The sequence below is a fragment of the Macaca nemestrina genome, chromosome 8 (assembly GCF_043159975.1).
Source record: "Macaca nemestrina isolate mMacNem1 chromosome 8, mMacNem.hap1, whole genome shotgun sequence".
NCBI classification, from domain to species: domain Eukaryota; kingdom Metazoa; phylum Chordata; class Mammalia; order Primates; family Cercopithecidae; genus Macaca; species Macaca nemestrina.
The window spans coordinates 123077219-123095430 of record NC_092132.1 but is presented as its reverse complement, the minus strand read 5'-3'; the positions used below and the strand labels follow the sequence as shown (position 1 = coordinate 123095430).

Sequence of the window (18212 nt, the reverse complement as noted above, 5' to 3'; positions counted from 1 at the left end):
AATGTGATGTATTACATTGATCTCTTTTTTGTATGTTGCACATACAAACTCCTTCCAGGAATAAGCCACTGCATTCCAGGAACAAATCACACTTGGTTATGGTGTATAATCCTTTTAATATGCAGCTGTATTTGGGTTGTTAGTCTTTTGTTGAGAATTTTTGCATTAAAATTTATAAGGGATATTGGTTTGTAGTTTTAGTGTAGTGTCTTTTGTCTGGTGTTGGTAGCAGGGTAGTGCTGGTCTCATAGAATGAGTTAGAAAGTGTTCCCTATTCTTCAGTTTTTTGTGAAAGTTTGAGAAGGATTGGTGTTAGTTATTTTCAAAATGTTTGGTAGAATTCAACAGTGAAGACATCAATACAGGGCTCTTATTTGTTGAAAGATTTTTGATTACTGCTTCCATCTGTCTGTTAGTTACAGGTCTATTCTAATGTTGTATTCCTTTGATTTAGTCTTGGAAGGTTTTGTGTTTTTAGGAATTTGTCTATTTCATCTAAGTTATTCCGTTTGTTGGTGTAAAATTGTTCATAATAATCCCAATGCCCAATTTGCGTTTCTGATTTTAGTTATATGCATCTTTCCTCTTTTTTTCTTAGTCCATGTAGCTAAAAGTTTGTCAATGTTGTTGATCCTTTCAGAGAAACAACTTTTGGTTTCATTGATTTTACTGTTTTTCTCTTCACTATTTATTTATCTCTGCTCTTCTCCTAATTATTTACTTCCTTCTACTAGCTTTGGGTTTAGTTTGTTCTTCTTTTTCTAGTTCCTTAAGTTTACAAAGCTAGGTTTATGATTTGAGATCTTTCTTGTTTTTTAATATAAACATTTATACCTATAAATTTCTGCCTTAGTACTGCTTTCACTGAATTTCATATATTTTGGTATGTTGTGTTTTCATTTTCATTCATCTTTAATTTCCTATTTTCTCTTGTGTTTTCTTCTTTGATCCATTGGTTAAGAGTATATTGTTTAATTTTCAGATATTTTTGGATTTCTCAGTTTTCCTTCTGTTTTCACTTTTAACTTCATCCTGTTGTGTTTGGAGAAGACATTTCATATGATATTTATCTTTTAAAATCTAGTGAGACTTAATCTGTGGCTTAACATAGGATCTAACCTGGAAAATATCCACGTACACTATCCATGGCTATCCAATAGCCACGTATAGTTGAGAAGAATGTGATACTGTTGTCATCGGGTATGGTGTTCTCATGTGTCTGTGAGATCTTGTTGGTTTATTGTGTTGTTTAAGTTATTTATTTTCTTATCTTCTCTCTGATTGTTCTATCTGTTATTGGGAATGGGCTATTGAATTCTTCAACCATTATTATAGACCTGTCTATTTCTCCCTTAATCCTGTCAGTTTTTGCTTTATGTATTTGGATTTTGATTTACACATTAGGTATGTACGTGTTTATAATTGTTATATCTTTTTGTTGTATTGAACTTTAAAAATGTATATAATGTCCTTCTTTGTCTCTTGTAAACTGTTTTGACTTAAAGTCTACTTTGTCCGATATTAGTATAGCCACCCCGATCTCATTTGGTTACTATTTGTGTGGGATATCTTTTTCATAGTTTCACTTTTAACCTATTTATGTCTTTCGATCTAAAATGAGTATGTTGTAGACAACATGTAGTTGGATATGTGTTTTTAGGGATGCTGCTAATTTCTGTCTTTTGATTGGATAGTTTAGTCCATTTACATTTAAAGTAATGCATAATAGGAAGAACTTCTGTCATTTCGCTATTTGCTTACTTTATGCCTTATAGCTTTTTTTGACCCTCATTTTCTATGTAACTGTCTTCTTTTATATGTAGTTAATTTTTGATTTTAGTGAAATGCTTAAATTTCTTTCTCATTTCTTTTTTGTGTATATTTTATAGCTATTTTCTTTGTGGCTACCATGGGGATTACATTTAATAGTCTAATATTATAACATTCTATTTTGAATTTATACTATCTTAACTTAAATAACATATGAAAACTCTGCTCCTTTACAACTCTGCCTACCCCTTTCAGTTGCTGAAGTCACAAAATTACATCCTTATAGACTGTATGCCACAAAATATAAAATAGTTCTTTCAAATGTGTTATCTCTTAAATTATGTAACAATCAAAATACGGAATTGTTAATACAAACCAAAGTTACAATAATACTTGCTTTTAGACTAATAACTGTTTTTCTTAAAATGTATTAGTCTCTTAGATCATGTAGAACACAGAAAGAAGTTACCCTTGTTACAATAACACTAGCTTTTACAGTTGCTCATATATTAACCTTTATTGAGATCTATATTTCTTCATATGGCTTTGAGCCAGTGTCCTTTCATTTTACCTTGTAGGACTCCATTTATAATTTCTTGCAGGGCAAGTCTAGTGGTAATGAATTCCCCTAGCTTTTGTTTATCTGGGAAAGTCTTATTTTTTCCCTCACTTTTAAAGGACAGTTTTGCCAGATATATTAATAGAATTCTTGGTTGACTTTTTTTTTTCTTTCAGCACGTTGAGTATATGAGCCCACTGCCTTCTGGCTTCCAAAATTTCTAGTGAGAAATCTGCTGTTAATTTTATTGAATATCTCTTTTATGTGACAAGTAGCTTTTCTCTTGCTGCTCTCAAGATTCTCTCTTAACTGTATTTGTTTCTTTCATCAAGTTTGGGAAGTTTTCTATTATTATTTCTTCAAATATTTTCTTTACCTCTTTCCCTCTCTTCTGCTTGTGAAATTCTCATAATGCATAAGTTGGTCTCTTTGATGGTGTCACACATATCCCTTAGGTTCTGTTTACTTTCTTCAACCTTTTTTCTTTCTGTTCTTCATACTCAATAATTTCCAGTGTCCTATGTTGAAGTTCACTGATTCTTTTTTATGCCTGCTAAAATCTGCCTTTTAATTGCTTTAGTGAGTTTTTATTTCAGTTGTACTTTTCAGCTCCAGAATTTCTTTTTGTTTTCTTTTTAGATTTTCTACATCTTTATTGATATTTCTGTCTTGATTTTCTGGACTTTCTCCACATATTCCTTAAGTTCTTTGAGCATCTTTGTGTAGTGAATCTGTCATCAGGTCTTTTCAAAGTCAATTTCTGTTGATATTTATTTTTCTCCTTTGAATGTGCCATACATTCTTGTTTCTTCGTATATCTCGTGATTTTTTTTGTTGAAAACAATATTTGAATTTGATAATGTAGTATCTCTGGAAATCAGATTCTCCTCTTTGCCCAGGTTTGCTGTTTTTTTTTGTTGTTGTTGTTTTTGTTTATTGTTTTTGTTTTTTGATTGTTGTAAGCTATCCCTGTGCCAGGTTGAGATGTAAACTTAAAATATTCTCAAGTCTTTTCTGAGCTTGTGCCTTTCTATGGGCATGTGAGATCATTTTCTAATTTTTCCTGTATATGCAGCTGTTTTTTTTTTTGTTGTTGTTGATATCATAGTTTCTAATCTCTTGTTCTCAAAAGGGGAAAAATGAAGGGAGGAAACAAAAAGCATTCTGGCCCTTTGAATCCTCTGGAAGTCACTTCAGCCAGATGGGAAGGAGCCTGCAACAATTCAGGGAGGTACAACAACAAAGCCACCTTCTTGTCTGTACCTCTGTGATCAGAAGTAGCAATCAGTGATCAAATGCAGATCTCTAATATTTGGAAGACCACATCCTTTTTGCCCACCCTGGATCCCATAAGCTGCATGCAGATTGCTCCGAGAACTGGGGAATGGGTAGCTGCTACCATTCTAAGAGCTAAAATTACAATTAATTGTGCTTTTACCTTCATGCCTTCCCCTGGAATTTGGAAGCCTACAGTAGACTCCAGAGTTGCAAACATAGTTACATTAGACAGATTCTGCCAGTGCAATTGTTGTGTAGGAGCACGGCCAGACTCCTGGTGCTTTCTACTCTTCCATCTTCCCCAACCGCTAGTTGTTGAAACTTACTTTAGTACAGGAATGTAAGCAGTTTACTTTGTGTCTTTTCATTTTCATCACTTATGAATAACTCAGCTAGTGAAAAACTTCTTAGATGAAATCATTTTTCTTTCAAAATAATGTTGACATTGCTCTGTTGAAATCCAGTGTTTATTTCAGAGAAGTCTGAGGCCAGTTTGATTTTTATTTCTTTTCAGATTACCTATCTCTAAAGATCTGGATGCTTTAAATACTTTTTCCTTTTAATCAATAACCATGAAATATCTGGGTGTGACATATGTTTATTGTGGCACTATTCACAAAAGCAAAGACTTGGAACCAACCCAAATATCCATCAATGATAGACTGGATTAAGAAAATGTGGCAGATATACACCATGGAATACTATGCAGCCATAAAAAAGGATGAGTTCATATCCTTTGTAGGGACATGGATGAAGCTGGAAGCTATCATTCTGAGCAAACTATTGCAAGCACAGTAAACCAAACACCACATGTTCTCACGCATAGGTGGGAATTGAACAATAAGAACACTTGGACACAGAGTGGGGAACATCACACACTGGGGTCTGTCATGGGGTGGGAGGAGCGGGGAGGGATAGCATTAAGAGAAATACCTAATATAAATGACAAGTTAACGGGTGCAGCACACCAATGTGGCACATCTGTGCACATGTAACAAAACTGCATGTTGTGCACATGTACCCTAGAACTTAAAGTATAATAATAACAAAGAAATATCTGAGTGTTGGTCTTTTCTCATTAATCTTTTTTATTATGCGATGAGCTGTTTTCATCTATATGCTTTGTATTGCAGATGTTTTTCCTCTAGGCTTTTTTATACCTGTTATTGGCTCACAGGATGGCTAGAGTTCCTTCTTACATTTCTAATTCTCACTTTTAGCAACTAGTTTCTGGAAGCTTATGTGCTAGGATTATAGATACCTAGTTACATCTCCTTGTTTGGACAGAAAATTTCACCTCAGAGAGTCAGGCCTGTATCCCTCATCAGGATAGGGTCGGGTGCCTGGGCAGGGAAGGAAACTGGGGAAAATTGGTGGAAATCTCTAGCCTTGAGTCCTCTCTGAATTACTATCTCCTTCCTCCACTCAGCAGATAATAGGCAGTGATGGCAGGGACAACTTGGTCTCTGTGTAGAAGTGGGCAGGGCATAAACAGGGAAAATGGTGCTAATTTCCTGGGTAGAGACTGATCAAGGAGTAGGGAAGGATTTGAAATGTCTAGTTCAAAGGGATCACTGTAGAGCTGAAATAAGATCCAAAGAACATGGGCTGGGCATGGTGGCTCATGCCTGTAATCCCAGCACTTGGAGAGGCTGAGGAGAGCAGATCAGCTGAGGTCATGAGTTTGAGACCAGCCTAGCCAACCATGGCCAACATGGTGAAACCCTGTCTCTACTAAAAATATAAAAATTAGCTGGGTGTGTTGGTGGGTGCCTGTAATCGGGGCTACTCGAGAGGCTGAGGTAGAAGAATTGCTTGAACCTGGGAGGCAGAAGTTGCTGTGAGCCAAGATCGTGCTACTGCACTCCAGCCTAGGTGACAGAAGGAGACTCCATCTTAAAGACAAAACAAACAAACAAACAAAGAAACAAAACCCACAAAATGTTTTGCATATAGTGTATACAAAGGGGAGTGGTCAGGATTGAAAGGCAGAGCCCACTCAGATCCTGTTCTTAAAGTATGCCTGGCTAATAGAGCCTCAGGTCATGATGGACATGTTCTATATCTGTGCTGTTCAGTGTGGCCTCTACTAGCCACTGTGGCTATCTAGTACTGAGGAACTAGACTTTTAATTTTATTCAATTTTAATCACTTTAAAATTTAAAATGCCACAGATGACTGGATGCTGGCAGTGAAGCTCTAGAGTGGCTTTCTCTAAGAGGAGGGGAACCATGGAAGCTGCAGGGTCGACTCTGACACCATTAGTTTCCTAGACAGTGAAAGCTACTCCCATAGTTGGCAACAGGTTGACATGACAATCAGCTTCATTATTTGATATTGGTAAGTTTTATCTTTTTCTGTGTCTTTTTATGTATTTTGGTGGAAATTTGGAAGTGGAGGAATGTTAAACACCAATTGAGAAGATGTGTTGATTAATTTTAGAGAACTACTTAACTGGGTTGAGGGATGCCTAGATGGCTGGTGAAGCATTGTTTCTGTGTATGTCTGCTTTCAGACAGTGCTTTCAGGGGAGATTGCTGTGAGTCAGTGGACTGTGAGAGGATTTCCAGTTCTCAATGTGGGGGTACCACTCAATCAGCTGGGAGCCCGGTTGGGACAAACATGAGGAAGGACGGGGATACTCACTCTCTGCTCTTGTCCTCTCCCTTCCCTGCTTTTTCTCCTCCTGCCCTTGGACATCAGACTGTAGGTTCTTCAGTTTTTGGACTCTGGGACTTGTACTTGCAGCCTCCCAGGGTGGCCACAGACTGAGGGCTTCAGCCACAGACTGAGGGCTTCATCGCTGGCCTGTTTCTGAGGCTTCTAGACTTGGACCAAGCCTTGCTACTGGCTTCTCCTGTTTTCTAACTTGCTGACGGTCTATGGTGATACTTCTCTACCTCTGTGTTTGTGTGAGCCAATTCCCTGATAAACCGCCCTGTTACATATCTTGTTGGTTTTGTCTCTCTGAAGAACCCTAACTCAGACCAGACATCTAGCATATACTTATCCCATCCTTTTCTTCCTTCTTTCTATAAGTTTGTAAACAATGGAATGTATCTTTAGTCAAACTTTTATAACCACGCATCTTTCCACTTTGGCCCTCTTTGGGAGTTCAATTATATTACGTCTAGGTAATTGGGTGTTGATTTTGTTATAGGAGGTGAATAGGGGAGTGCATAGAGAAGAAATACTTCCAAATTTTCAGTCCAGAGGCCGTCTTCTTAGCCATTTTACAGTATTATCTTCTTCCTTAAGGGTATTTAAAAATGAAAGAATATTTGAGGGATCTAATTAAAGAACTTCTGCACAGCAAAAGAAACTATCATCAGAGTGAACAGGCAACCTACAGAATGGGAGAAAATTTTTGCAGTCTACCTATCTGACGAAGGGCTTGATATCCAGAATCTGCAAGGAAATTAAACAAATTTACAAGAAAAAAAAAACAACCCCATTAAAAAGTGGGCGAAGGATATGAACAGACACTTCTTCAAAGAAGACATTTATGCGGCCAACAAACATATGAAAAAAAGCTCATAACCACTGGTCATTAGATAAATGCAAATCAAAACAACAATGAGATACCGTCTCATGCCAGTTAGAATGGCGATCATTAAAAAGTCAGGAAACAGCAGATGCTGGAGAGGATGTGGAGAAATAGGAATGCTTTCACACTGTTGGTGGGAGTGTAATGTTCAACCATTGTGGAAGACAGTGTGGCAATTCCTTAAGGATCTAGAACCAGAAATACCATTTGAGCCAGCAATCCCATTACTGGGTATATACCCAAAAGATTATAAATCATTCTATGAAGACACATGCACACATATATTTATTGCAGCACTATGTACAATAGCAAAGACTTGGAACCAATCCAAATGCCCAAATACCCAGTGATAGACTGGATAAAGAAAATGTGGCACATATATGCCATGGAATACTATGCAGCCATAAAAAAGAATGAGTTCATGTCCTTTGCAAGGACATGGATGAAGCTGGAAACCATCATTCTCAGCAAACTAATACAGGAACAGAAAACCGAACACCACATGTTCTCACTCATAAGTGGGAGCTGAACAGTGAGAACGCATGGACACAGGGAGGGGAACATCACACACTGGGGCCTACTGGGGGGTTGGGAGCGAGGGGAGGGGGAGAGCATTAGGACAAATACCTAATTCATGCAGGGCTTAAAACCAAATGACGAGTTGATGGGTGCAGCAAACCACCATGGGACATGTATACCTATGTAACAAACCTGCATGTTTTGCACATGTATCCCAGAACTTAAAGTAAAATAAATAAATAAATAAATAAATAATACTTGATTTATGTTTTCCATGATGGGAATTAGTTTTTAGGGAAGTCACCTTGTAACACATTTATCCACTAATTGGTTAATTGTTTAATTAGATAATCAATAAACATGATGAACTTCTGTTCTATGGAGGTCTCTGTGCTACTTACTCTGGAAGAGAAAAAGGGGATAAAGTGATAGAGTCTGAGGATAAGTTTTTTTGACCTGATGTTTTAATTAAAGTAAAGGTCCAAGAGAGATAAAAACTAAATAACACTGTGTTAAGCATAATGATGTTATAGAAAAGAATACAAGTGTATGAAATTTGGACAGCCCTAGGAAATCTGGGGCATATGGTTGTTATGTGCTTTGAAACAATTCTTAAAGAACTTGATGCACCAGCTGATGAAATAAAAATGATTCACAGAACCGTAGGTGGCCTATCCAAGGAAAAATGCTGAGCACTAGCAGATTAAACTGATTTACTTTTTATTTATTTTATTTATTTTATTTTTTATTTTTATTTTTTGAGATGGAGTCTCACTCTGTAGCCCAAGCTGGAGTGCAGTGGCAAGATCTCGGCTCATTGCAAGCTCTGCCTCCCGGGTTCATGCCATTCTCCTGCCTCAGCCTCCCAAGTAGCTGGGACTACAGGCGCCCGCCACCACGCCCGGCTAATTTTTTGTATTTTTAGTAGAGACAGGGTTTCACCATGTTAGCCAGGATGGTCTCCATCTCCTGACCTTGTGATCCCCCCACCTAGGCCTCCCAAAGTGCTGGGATTACAGACGTGAGTCACTGTGTCTGGCCACTTTTTATTTTAATAACTGTTAGTTTTGGCTGGGTGTAGTGGCTCACACCTGTAATCCCAGCACTTTGGGAGACTGAGGTGGGCAGATCACTAGAGGTCGGGAGTTCAAGACCAGCCTGGCCAACACGGTGAAACCCCATCTCTACTAAAAATACAAAAATTAGCCGGGCGTGGTGGTGGGTGCCTGTAATGGCAGCTACGCGGGAGGCTGAGGCAAGAGAATTGCTTGAATCCTGGAGGCAGAGATTTCAGTGAGCCGAGATTGTGCCACTGCATTCCAGCCTGGGCGATACAGCGAGACTCAGTCTCAAAATAAAAAAAAAAAAAAAAAGAAAAACTGTTAGTTTCATGTTATTTTTTAGACCAACTTTAAACAAATGAATAACTTAAAAAAACTTATTTGGTACCCCTTCACCTTTTCTTCCTTATAATTATCTCACATTCGTACCCTTTTCCTAATGAAAGTAAAGATCTAGAGTGAATCAGAATCAATGCTATGTTGAATTCTTTCGTTTCACCCAAACATATTGTATCTATGACATGCCAGCCACTGGGCCAGGTCTTGGTTGAGGGAAGAGATGCCCTTCAATTGGACAATTCTGCAAAAACTGAGAATGGATTTATACTTAACAAAAGTGGTTTCTGCTGCAGAGAGAACAGAAAGTATGAGTGAGAATTGAGAGGGACTAGTTGTCACAATAAGACTAATGTATTATTCTGAAGTGCAATTGGAAAGTTTTGGTGTCATTTAAGTTCTTAAAAGACCTTTATTTTGTCTGCTTTTGCCTTGGTAAGCCTTAGTGTCAAAGTGAAGCAATTTCATGTTTTGAGAAAGGAGTGAATGGAGGGGAAGGAGATGCTTCAAGGTCAATCACACCAATTCTGCTTCCTCAACCTCTGTGGCAAGGGCTGTCAATTATTAAATGTTTGAAAAGGTTTGCTCTGACCGTAGCTTTCTCTGTGTTGCTAGTCAGTGGTGCTTCTAAAGCTCTTGGGAAACAATTTGATACAATATGATGGTTTTTTTTTTTTCTTCCTGCAAAGGGGGAACTAATAATTTTGTTAACTAATACATTTTTTTTTGCCTTTATTGATTTGTCAATGGATCCATGTGTCTGCTCTTCAGCATCCCCTAGGGAGAGTCCACATTATTTCTAAGAAGACGGGAGAGAAGGAGGGAGAAAAAATGTGCAGATCAAAAGACCTCAGAAAAAAACAAAGTGGGATGAAATACTGGGCTTTATTCTGTACAGCCTCAGCCTTTTCTGTCTTTGATGAGTCGAGGTATCCTTATTTTTTTATTCTTATGGTTAGTGATGATGGAGAGAGGAATACAAATGGCTGGCTTATTTCTACAGAAAGAGGAGTATAGTTCAAAGTGGATTAAGGTGGGCAGTTTAGGGTCAACATGTGACAGGACTGGTGGATGCTAGGGTGGGCAGTGGTTGGAGGATGACCCCTAATGCATCAAAGACGGAGAAAGATTTAAAAACATCTTTCTAAATATTTTGGAAGATTTAGGAAGGCAAGTTGAGACTTGGATTTTATTCTCAGTCCTAGCCTTAATTTTGCAAGCCTGGTCTAAGTCACGGTAATCTGTCGTGTGTGTGCTGTATTAGGCTGTGAAATAGAGAGTTTTTGAACATGTGACTCCATTTTCCTGTTACACTTGATTTTTCCTTCTGGCTTTTACTGGTCTCAAAGTCGTCTTCTCTCTAAAACAATGGTGGGCTGTTCTTTCCTCTAGAGTGGACACTGATTTAACTACCCAGGGGTGGCCGAACCATAGGCTAGACAGTGAACTGTGGCAGGCTTTCAGATGGAGGAATCTTCCCAGAGATTATAATTGTTAGCTGAGACAAATAGGCTTGATCTTTCACAAATTTGAACTAATAAATCCACAGGGACATTGTTAATTGATGATGGTTGCTGAAGCTAAAACGTCTAATGGTCTTGGCTGATGTGGTCTGTCCTTGAGCTGGTTGTTTGCAACCAAATGAACCTGAGCAGTAGAAAGACCTAGTAACAATTTATCTGATTTCTTATCCTTTGGTTCCTACATTAGTCAATGAAATTTGTATACGCACTTTTTTCCCTTTATGAACATGTTACTAGAACAGCATTTCTCAATGTTTTTAATCTCAGGAACTCTTTATACTCTTAAAAATTGAAAGTCTGAAAGAACTTTGGTTTATATGCATTATATCTATCAATATTTACTATATTAAAGTTAAAACTGATAATTAAAAATGTTTTATTTAAAAATAAAAAACTCATTATATGGTAATAAAAAAATATGTTCTTTGTTGGTTTGTTTTTTTGAAACAGAGTCTCGCTCTGTCACCCAGGCTGGTGTGCAGTGGCGCAATCTCGGCTCACTGCAAGCTCCGCCTCCCGGGTTCACACCATTCTCCTGCCTCAGCCTCCCAAGTAACTGTGACTACAGGCGCCCACCACCATGTCCGGCTAATGTTTTTGTATTTTTAGTAGAGACGGGGTTTCACCATGTCAGCCAGGATGGTCTCGATCTCCTGACCTCGTGATCCACCTACCTCGGCCTCCCAAAGTGCTGGGATTACAGGTGTGAGCCACCACACCGGCCAACAAGTTATCGTTTCTTAAAGATTAGTTACAAATAACTCTAAAACCATATCAATGAACTTTTTGTACTCTGTCATGTAAAAACCCATTAGTCTACACTACACTTTGGTCTTTTTACCCATACATGACTTTGTAATATTATGTCTTGATCATTTGGAAAATATTGGTTCAGCAAGTTATACAGATCTTCAAAATGTTGACTTAATTCTAAAATATAAAAAAGTCACTTTCAGCACTGATAGTAGAAAAATCTCTAAATCTTGGGAAGCTGTCAAACTCATTATGGCAGGCAAATGTTTTCCATAGTACCAATTTTTGATAGAAAAAAATTTTAAGTATTATCATTAGCAACAAATGCAATTGGTTTTCCTAGAAGTCACAGGCTTCTTTCATTCTTTTTGTGAGATATCCAAGTCGAAATAATCATTATCTGTCTGTTGTCATTCTTTCTGATAAAATTGGTGTTCCAGGAAGAAATAGGTAGTTCAGGTTAAAAATCAATTGCACAACAGTTTCTCTCAAGACAACCATTGTTCTTAGATATGTGTACTTCCCATTTTGGCACACAAAGTATTAAAGAGTGTACCTCAGGGTTGAGATTTAACAATATTAGAAGTCTTGCTTCATCAAGGACATTCTTAAGTGAAACTGGCTTTTTTTTTTTTTTTTTTCAAATACATGTTGATAAAGAATACAGTGACACTAGTGCTGCCTTGATTTTGTAAGGTACTGGCAGTTTTGTCCACCATTACTTTTGCATCAATGCAAATATCAACACAATGAAAAGGAAAATAAAGTCTTAATATTGTTATGAAAATAATTTTGACCCTGTGGACCCTCTGAAAGTGTTTCTGCAGACAGAGTTTCTGAAAGTTTCCTGGGGACACTTGGGCTCTGCATGCCACATTTTGAGGACTGCTAGCCTAGAGGGTAAGCATAGGTTTTATAGCACACTGGTCCTTAAGCTTTTGTGTCTGTATCACACTTTCCGTTACTGGAGATTGGATGACACAAATGAAGGGATTAAATAAAGCAAACACTAGATTTTACAAACGCACATTCCTGAAAAGTTAAAAGAGGTACTAAGGGGCTAAATGGACTTCCTTGAGGATTCTGTTTTGATCTTTCCTAAACCACTCTGTAATTTTAAGTCAATAACATGCCAAGTGCTCCTTGAACAGAGAATATGGCCTCATAAACTTAGGAGTAAGATTGTCTGCCAGTGGGAGAAAGAGAGTTAGTGTCAAACAAACACACATATTTCAGATTCATATAGTTTATGCTTTGGAGGTTTGGGGAAAAAGAGCTGCAGAATTACAAAAAAAATGTGAATTTTGTGCTATGGAAGTATTACTAGAGAAAGCAAATGATTAAACAAGTAGGGAAATAATCACACTGAAGTCAAAAGAAAATGTTTTCTAAATTCTAAGTGGTCTTAAATCCTAGGAATGAATTCTAAAGACCGGGTGGCTAGTTAAGGTTTGGAGGGAAAGGAAGGTTAACTTGAACTCATTAATTAGCTCATGCTGGTTAAATTTACAATCTTAGAAAAAGGAGCCCTTAAAATAACACATTACAAGAAAATGCCAGTACAACAGTGTATTCATTAGAGAAAAATGTCAAATATGTGGGAGAATGTTAACATTTTTTTTAAAAGAATGGCTTATTTTAATGTATATGATTATATCTAGACTATGGAAATGGTTTTTTTTTTGTCGTTTTGAAAAATAAAAGATCCTTGAAGTGACATTCATCCTATTAAAACTGTTAAATAAATAAATAACATTTTTAATAGGATGAATGTGTTAAATTTATTTAACAATTTTAACAGGATGAATGTCTCTTCAAGGATAAATGAAAACCACAGAATGTGGTATTCAGACAAAGCTAGTTCTGTCCTCACTCTGGAAATAGAAGATATTTTGGAGAAATATTACTTCATAATATTATTTTGTGGAAGAAAACTATAGCCTATTTGTATACTTTGTTGCATTGTAAACTATAATTCTCTAACAGTTTGCTACTAAAGCCATGTAAAATTCTCCTGTCTTTCGCATCCAAAAGAACTGCCACAATCCACAGTGGCTTCAATATCCAAAAAATTTCTCACACCATTAGTGATAATGGCACACATTATAGTATTTAAAAAGAATGATGTACAATATACTCATAGAATGAAAAATTAAATTGTATGCATCTCACAGAAATAAATTATATATGCCTATATGTGAGTAATGCATTAAAAAAAATATATATCAAATGTTAATCATGGTTATCTCTGACAGTTAGCAAAGGTGGTAGGATACAATTATAGATAATTATCTTCACTTTTTACTCTTCATTTCTGTGATACTTGATTTCTTCCAAGTATACATTCCTTAAAAATTCAGGAAAAATCACAGAAAAAAAAAAAGTAACATTGCATTTTGCTTATAGTGGAAAATTTGAAAAGCCAAAAGTTTTTGAGAGGAAAATAAAAACCTTCATCAAATTAGAAAGATAAGTTATATAAAAATAACTAGAATTCAAGATAGATTCATACATTTATTAGTATTCCAGTGATATGCTTTGGCATCAGAAACTATTTCTAATTATAAGAGTAGAAATAACCTTATACCACCTTGGAATCAGGGTGCCAGAGACAAAATTCTACTTCAACATTATTTGTTGTCCTTATGAATGAATATAAGGGTACAGAGTAAGGATAGAAAAGTCAAATGCTCAGGTAAGTTTCCATTTATGCTACTGGTAAACTACTTGTTTGTCTTTAAGGAGAATCCCACTATGAAGTCAGGTGGGGAGACAGCACCCCCATTCTCTGTAAATGACAGAAATATCTAATTTCTGAGAATCTCTGTGTTGTGGAGCACTGTCATCTTCATGGACACAGGCAGGATGGCAGGTAAGCGAAAGGCAAGGACAGTATGTACTTGAAAGGCTTCATCTGCATAAAAGCAAGAGGAGAAAGGGCCTCTGAGCATTATTTGCCAAATGATCTGTTATCGTTTGGATACGTGTCCCCTCCAAATCTCATGTTGAAATTTGATCTCTCATGTTGGAGGTGAGGCCTAGTGGGAGGTATTTTGGGCCTCCCATTCATCAGGGAGGATCCCTCCTGAATGGTTTCCTGCCATTCTCATGGAATCCAGTGAATTCTCCCTCTTAGTTCATGTGAGATCTGGTTGGTTAAGAGTCAGACACCTCTCTTCCCTCACTCTCTTTCATTGTTTCTAGCCATGTGACGCTGCTTTCCTCCACCTTCCACCATGAGTGGAAGCTCGATGAAGTCCTCACCAGATGCAGATGCTGGCGCTGTTCTTGTTTTATAGCCTGCAGAGCCATGAGCCAAACAAATCTGTTGTCTTTTTAAATTGCCCAGCCTTAGGAATTTCCTTTATAGCAACACAAATAGACTAAGACATGGTCATGACAAAGGCTCCCGTAGGAAAGTGGTCTGGCCTCCTCCAAAACTGAGGGCATCTGGGAGGCACAAACAGAAAAGGACATTGGACAACTCTGGGTTCAGCCTGAAAGACTCTCCTCACTAGAGAAGCAGATTTTCAGTTGTCCAATCAAGCTGCTAAAGAAAGAGGGGCTCATTTCTCAGACTATTTTGTCTGTAACTAGGGTAGCCATATATGTTTATTTCCCCGGGACAGTCTTGATCAGCTTCTATTTTTTGGCACAATTCTGAACAGTGTCACCTCTTTTATTCTAAAATGTTTTCTGAAATAAAAACGATTCTTATGGCTGAACTGTTCTTCTGTTCTTATAGCTGAACTGTTGAGGAAAACAGCATCCTGAACATGGCAGACTCTTGACTGTGTTGGCAAAAGAGTCATTCCTAATCAGCTTGCCTTTTGTCACATTTCGTTACAGAAGCCAGGAAAGTGAAATACTTTTGCAGCCACCCTTGAAGCCAGGGTTGGCCATGCTAAGTACTTTTGGCCAGAGAGTATTTTCTGGGGAATTTTACAAATATTTTGGTACTGACTTCTCTTCTTCCTGTTTCAAGTAAGGACATGATACTTAGAGCTGCAACAGTCACCTTGAAACTGTGAGTGAAGCGCCAAGACAGTTTCAAAGACCAAAGTCCTAACGGTATTGAGCTGCTAATCCTATGCCAACAGTCAGGTAATCCAAGAACAGATTACAACTTTATTGATTTAAGTTTCTTTTAGATTGGTTTTCTGTTACTTGCAGCCAACACAATTCCCAATGTACACAATGAGTTATTTTCTTCCCTTACTTTAGATTATTCAGTCGGTTGAATTAGGCCTGGAAATCAACCTCTCATTTTGGCATGTAGCTCACTGCCTTTGGGGACATTAAATCTATTCTTTGACTGTCTCCCATTATAGGTACTGTATACAAATACTGAAACAAAACAACGGAAAAAGCAAATAGGAAGTAGAGTGAGAACGAGGGGAACTGAGGGGAAGCCACACGTTTATCTTCTTTAGGTAGTTCTTATTTTGGAGACAGGATATTTATTTCCTGCAGGCTCTAAGGACTGTGCATTTAGCAAGGACTGTTCATTTTTCATCTTCCTTACTAATGTCTTAAGGAAGGGAAAGATAAATCTGAGTGTCATCAGGATACATATGGAGCCGAGGGCCACAGTTGCTAATTAAGTCCTCTCCAAAGACCCATTTGGATGCCTCAGCATAGGTGATAAAAGAGATTACCCCCAATGATGTCATTTTTTCCCAAGCATCAAAAGACCCCCAAATTACCTTGTGTTAACAAGAGTGGTTGGAGAGAGCTAAGATATCACTGCAGTCTCCCCTCACCCTCTGCATAGTGCTGGCTAAGTGGTATGATTTTCTGATGATTACTACTTTAAGGAGATAGGTATTTTGTTGCAGTGTCACTGAGGAAACAGAATTCCAGTCGTAACAAGTCCGGAAGCAATTTAAGTGCTGCAAATCAACCCCAAATAGAATTCACTTGAACCTTGCCAGAAATAGGAATATCACTTTCTTGAAGCTTAAGGGGAGAGAAAAGTAATTTGGGAAACAGACAGTACATTGCAAGGTTCTCCTTTGCCTTCCCGATGTTCATATGTCCACTGAGTCTGACTGGCAATTTAAAGAAATCTGTTTATTTTATTCTGGGTTTTTCCAAAGGATTTCCTCCTATTTTTCCTAGCTCAATTTCTTAACCCACATGGAGAACCTCACAGGAACTTACCAGGGCTGTTTCTTGGTCTGGTCCTGTTCCCACAACATTCCCTGCCAAAATCGAGCCAAAATGATACCAGAATCCATCTATGAGATGAAGTAAGAGTGTCTTTCAGTTCACTTTCAGACAGCTGGATTCCAGCTTTCATGGCTGGTGAGTCAGCAGAACAGATAGACTGTTTTTTGTTTGTTTGTTTGTTTCAGACAAGGTCTCGCTCTGTCACAGAGTACACAGAGGCTGGAGTACAGTAGTGTAATCATAGCTCACTGCAGCATCCACCTCCTGAGCTCAAGCTATCCTCCCACCTCAGCCTCCTAACATGCTGGGATTACAGGCGTAAACCATCATGCATAGCCTTTAGGGTGGTCTTTTTAACATAAAAGTTAGATGGACACTAACAAAGATTGTCCTGTGTTTCTTTTGTGTGTGTGTGTGTGTGTGTGTGTGTGTGTGTGTGTGTGTGTGTGTATGTGTGTGTGTGTAGAAGGAACACTTTCATTTAGATACACAGATCATTTCCCTAAAGGATATCAGATCAGCAAATGGCCTGTTTTTATGAAATTTACTCATAAGAAATGGATGTAAATACCTAAAAGTTTTCCACATCTGGTCATGGAAGATGTAGCCCATTTAGCCCCAAGTTTCTCTCACCCCATCTTCCACTAGTTAACTTTGCTTTTCGGGAAACATTCAGTTAACAATCAGTGAATTTTCTAAGCTGATTTATAGGTCTAAGCAATATACTCCTATGAGAATCTGACTTTCTGCTTGGTTAAAATGGAATAAAGCATTTACAATTTTGGATAGCCCCTGCTTAGACTAGAGGGTGGTAGAATTGTTCTGTGTTATTGTAGGCTGCTAGCCCATGAAGATTAATAATGAAATTCACTTGGCAATATCTGACCAAATACCACAATGGAACAGGCCAATCACAAGGGTAAAATCAAATCCTGTTTTAGCAGTAGGTCCAATAGAGACAAGGAAGTAAATTATTTCAGTTTTGCTCCAGGATAAAAGCAAACATATATTTCATTGATTTTTGCAGGGCTCAAGGTGGTATTCCACAATTTTTTCTGGTTTCTACAGCAAATTTCTAACATTAGCTGCATATCTATAAAATCATCAGATCATTGGAAGGTAATTACTTTCGATATGGCAGATGGAGTTCTATTAGGTTTTCATTGAGGCATCAATAAATAATGACACAATTTCTCAATAAAAAGAATTCATTTGGTAAATTTTCCAAGACAGCTATTTTCTTGCTCGCCGAAGACATGACAAGCAATATAAGTTGAAACAGAAACTAAATTTGTCTTAATTGTGTTTATGTATTCTAGGAGATTATCTCCCAAAGTGCTTACCATTATTTCTCTGTCCTTCATCTGAATTACTAATGGAAACTAGGAATAGGTAGAACACTGAGGTTGAGTTGCTTAAGATAATAAAAGTTAAGATTTACTGGCAGGTGGTGAAGGAAGGGGATTTGGTTTGGATCTGTGTCCTCACCCAAATCTCATGTTCAAATGCAATCCCTAATCTGGAGGTGGGGTCTGGTGGGGGGTGATTGGATCATGCGGGGTGGGGCAGGGCAGGGTGGGGAGGGGGGTGGTTTCGTTTATCGCCATCCTGCAATGCTGTTCTTGTGTTACAGCTCTGTGAGATCTGGTTGTTTAAAATTGTGTAGCCCCTCCCCCACCCCCTCTATCTTTCTT

The 18212-nt window shown here is 37.8% G+C and overlaps 1 long non-coding RNA gene across 5 annotated transcripts in view; it reads left to right on the top strand.

Annotated features, from left to right (window-relative positions):
* LOC105481952 (uncharacterized) overlaps nt 1-18004 on the top strand; it is an 83514-nt gene extending 65510 nt beyond the window's left edge. Inside the window, exons 4-6 of one of the 5 annotated variants that reach the window (XR_987301.3) lie at nt 14089-14218; nt 14551-15450; nt 17546-18004. This is a non-coding gene — a long non-coding RNA (uncharacterized lncRNA). The remainder of the gene's footprint in view (nt 1-14088; nt 14219-14550; nt 15451-17545) is intronic. The other 4 variants (XR_011607118.1, XR_011607117.1, XR_011607120.1 and 1 more) reach the window with 4 other exon arrangements.
* Nucleotides 18005-18212: the final 208 nt, after the last annotated feature.